Source organism: Cinclus cinclus, chromosome 14 (assembly GCF_963662255.1).
Source record: "Cinclus cinclus chromosome 14, bCinCin1.1, whole genome shotgun sequence".
NCBI classification, from domain to species: Eukaryota; Metazoa; Chordata; class Aves; order Passeriformes; family Cinclidae; genus Cinclus; species Cinclus cinclus.
The window spans coordinates 6,409,689-6,414,329 of record NC_085059.1 but is presented as its reverse complement, the minus strand read 5'-3'; positions in this window follow the sequence as shown (position 1 = coordinate 6,414,329).

Below are 4,641 nucleotides of genomic sequence, written 5' to 3'. Positions count from 1 at the left end.
TTGGACAGGGCTTGGACAGAGATTGGGGTAACCTGGTCCAGTGGAAGGTGTCCCTACCCATGGCAAGGGGGTCAGAACCACATTGCCTCTCTGGTGCCTTCCCACATAAACCATATTTCAGCTCATTCTGGAGAAGTTCTGGAGGACTGGTTTCTGTGCAGGGGCTTCACCCTGTGCAGGGCAGTGACCCAAGGAGCCCAGAGGAGCTGTGTCCCCCGAGGCGTTTTTGGAGGGTGCTCAAAGGGGGACACACTGACTGTCTGCCCCAGGGCTGAGCACCTTCTGCCTCATGCCATTGCACCCATGCTGAAAACACACCCCAGGGTGAAATAACCCTCCCCCCTTTTTTTCTCCCCCCCACCTTTTTAGGGTTGAAACAGCTTTCCAGTGACTGTCACGCACTTCAACTTGCCCAAGGTGTCCTGAGGTGTAAGGAGAGGCGAGCAGGAGGAATGGGGGAAGAACAAGCCCGCGGTGCTGGTATTTAATCTCAGCTCTGTTACTGACAGCAGACAGTGCCAAAAGAGAGCTTTAAAGTCTCTTAAAGAACCTCACATCACAATGTGGCTGAGGGAAGATGCACCACCATAGGCATTCAACACTTCTTTGTGTTTGCATTAGATTTTCCTTCCATAAATGGATATTAGAAACCAAATAAAATGCCTGTTTAGCTGTCTCAGAAAGTTTTCCGTTAAAAAAGTACAGGAGGAATATTTGAGGAATTCTTCATCACCATTACACATCCACTGTTAGTAATTCCACCTTGAACTTCTGAAAAAATTCTGAAACACTGTCCCTAAAAGAAAGTAAAAATAAATAAAATCCAAGCTTTTGATTCTTCCTCAAGAGAATTAAAACTGTTTGACCTCTTAGACTCTAGCTTCAAATAACACTAATGAAAATAATGTCTAGTTGTTATATCTTGAAATGTTATTATATATTTTATGTGAGATATATACATTTATATCTTTTTTATTTACTAATCCTTAATAATCTGGGTGTTGTCTTTTTAGAAGCCTCAGCCATGACTGAAGAACTCAACATAAAGCCACTGACTGAAGGGAGAAGAGACTCAGACAAAGAATCTATGTTAAATGTATGTTAATTTCTTTGGCCATGCTTCTTAATGTGCTGAGATTTTCTACATAAGGAACATTATTTATGAATCACCCAGAGTTTTTCCAGATTTTATTTTTAAAATCTCTGAATAATATGTAGAGAGCTTATAACTAGGCCAGAAATTGTGCTGTGTGCACTTCTCTTTGAAATTTTTCATAAGGAAAAAAATTCCTAAAAAGGAACGTAGTGCACATTCGAAATTTGAAATTGTACTTCATTTCAAATGGTTAATACTCTTAATTGTGTCTAGATTTGGATTGTTGTTTAATGAAATGTTAAAGGCAGGCAATATGATTTCTAAAGCAGACAAGAAGATATTGATTATGAGCTCATTACAAATGTTCCTGGGCACGTTTTGGCAGGTTCATTAACACTCAGCGTTAATGGTGACTAGGTGTGTTGGTCACGTTAATGTCACTGTAGCTCCATCTTGTGGCTGAATTATTATTCTCGATTAATTTTCGATTCTGTAGGAAAAGGTTGGTCGAAAACACACAGCAAAAGTAATGAGGAGAGGAATTCACAGACATAATTAATTTCACTGTGGCTGTTTCTATAAGAAAAAAGTGTCAGGAAAAGAAAAACTAACCCTGAGTGTTTAGTACTTGCCTCCCATAGTTGTAATTTGTATTGTTGAAGTGGATCATTATAAACTAGGGGAAGTTTTAGTAAAATATTATTTAAGAAAATGAAAGAAAAAATGTCATGAGTATTGTGATTATCTGTACCAATGAGTTTATGAATCATATATGCCCTACCAGTCATGTTTTGCCCCTATTTCATACAGGTGATCAAAAATTCTAACGGACAGTTTAACCTTGAGGCTGCTATTAAAAATGTCGACACAATGTCCAATGAGTTGAAGAAAATAAATGGTAATTCTGACTTCACCATCCAGTTATAAAACTGTGTAAGACATTCTTCTAAGAGTGTGCAGTTGTGAATGGCCTGGTTTTCTGTGTCAGACAACTGGGTTTTCATGTAATGAAGCAATAGCTTTGCTCTTGTGTTTTGAAAAATTAATGGAACAGTAGTTAGAGAGCAATAGAATTATGTTAGTTAACCATGGGAAACGCCTGCTGGGTGATCAGTCATTCCTTTCTAGGAGCACTGAGAATCTTCTAATGCAAACATTACTAACATGCTGACACCAAACTGAACTGAACCATCTTGAAGCGAGTGAAGGAAGGCAACCCTTCAACTTTTTGAGTGATTTGATAGATGAATGCTAAAACAATGCTGTCTGTAGATTACCATTCACTGTCATTCAATAAATACCATGCTGAGATGCTGCCCTTTGTGTTTCAGTGGAAAGCCAGCTACTACTTTGTGACCTGATTTTGAATTTCAACCATCCTGGGAAGGCCAAAGATTTAAGAGAAGTTGAAGAAAAGACTTGCAGTTTGACAGATTAAGTAACATCCATTTTCATATATTTCTTTTAATACTGCTGAAGCTTCTGCTGCTTCTTCTTTCTTCTTCATCTTCTTTCTCTTAATTAAGTTTGAACTGTACAATGATAGTATGGTTTCCTGCAGTTAGACTATTTTTATTTTAAGCTAAACATGTGGGAAAAAAAAGTAGGTTATTGGTTCTGAGAGGGGTTTTTCAACCCACGTTTCCCAAATTAAGCCCACTAGGGCTGGAAAGACTGATGTGATTAATTAAAAAGATCAGGAAACTGGGCATGAAGTTTTTCACATGGTTTTCTCCTTTTAAACAAAGACGTGTTGGAGCTGTAACAAAATCTGAACTTTACTACAAGTCACTGTTCTCTTATCTCATTTGTACTCGGGGAAACAGGATAAGAAACTGTCAGTGAAGGAGGAACTGCAATTTGTGTTTTGAGCTGCCTTCCTCATCTTAAAATATTGCTGAGGAAGGGGTCAAAGAGCAGATTACTTCTGGAAAACCAAAAGTACTTTTCATTCCAGTTTCTGTAATAACTCTCTAATGCAACTAGCTACAAAAACAGGGAGGAGTTTGTGGTTTCAATGCCCTATCCTGAAATCTTGGCCCAACATTTGCACAGCCACTATTTTCCTGTTGTTCATTACCATTAATATTCAATCATACTTTATTTGTGGATGTGTTTGAATGTTGAGATGTATTTTTATTCTTACACCAAATATATTTCTCTGAATAATCAAATAGAGATTTATTCTACTTTAAAAAAAAATATGCAGTGTTAGAAATTGTTATGCTGGTTTATATTTTATGTCTCTTTCACTGGTGAGATGATTTAAAATCAATAAAACACAGTTCCATAGGAGGAGTTTCTGGATTGTCCTATTTTTCAAGGCAGGGTAATGGAATAGAATTCCAGTTCACAAGAGTCTGTGGTGATATGGAGGAGGTTGTTCTTAATTTTAAGTTTTTGATAAAGATTAGAACTGACTTTTCTTACACCAGATTAGTAGTCAATTTTTAAAAACATTGGGTTAGAAGCAGTTTTTTCAGCTGAAGAATTTTTAAAATTTTATTTTTCATCTTCATTTTTGGACTCATAGTTGCATGGAAATGAGTAACTTTGCTAACTTTGAATTCCAGCTCTTGCCTAAACATCTTAGAAATGAACATTTACAAAACCTATCTCTACAAGTAAAACTGCTTATGAAATCTGATTATGTTATCTGGGAAGCTTTACAGATTGTATGGAAGGTATTTTCTACCTTGAATTTTGGTTTCAGTGCTTTAACTGATATAGACATAATGGCTTTAAAGGAGAAGAAGAGTGACAAAGTCATAATTATCAAACCAAGGTCTTGTCAGAACACAAAGGAAATTGAAACCCAAACCAAAGGGTTGGATAAATCCCACTTAACAAAGGTGAGGGAAAATTCTTGATACAGGATGCTTCAGAATTCCTCAGCTGCAATTTGTATTTTTGAACTGTGAGTGTCCCTATTCTTCTTTAAAAAAGTCAGTAAAACAGAAAGAAGTTGTGCAAGATGAAGTAAGTTTGGCCTGACCGTGTGTGCCTTCTAAGAGATTTCGGGGGGTTCTGCCACTTCAAGATCACGATGATAATTTTGTTGCTGTGTCCCTGTAAAAATGCAGTTGCTTGATTCAGTCACAAAGACACAGCTGAAGAGAGATCTGTGTGGAGAAAATCTTCTTTCTGAGTGAGGTTAGGCAATTCTAGGAAATACAAAATTCCAGGTGTGGGCTGAGGCATGGGATCCTCAGTGCTGTGGCAGGGAGGATGTGCTGTGTGTGGGTGTGGGGTTTTCCTGGAAAAGTGGGAACAGTTTCACAGTTGAATAACCCAGACACAGATCCTGACAGGCACCTGCATTTCCAGGGTTGGAGGGGTTTTGGTGCCACTGAAACCTGTGTGTCTTTCAGATCTGAGTTTTCTTTTCAAAGAAGTGAGCAGAGTTAGACTTACTGAGGAAAAAAATGGCTTTTATTTTGCATACTCCTCAGCTTTGCCATTGTTTGGATTTACTCTGTATCACTTCAAGCAACAAAATTGCTGCTGCAGTTCTGATCCAAAAAAAGAGCTCCTATGAAAGCAGA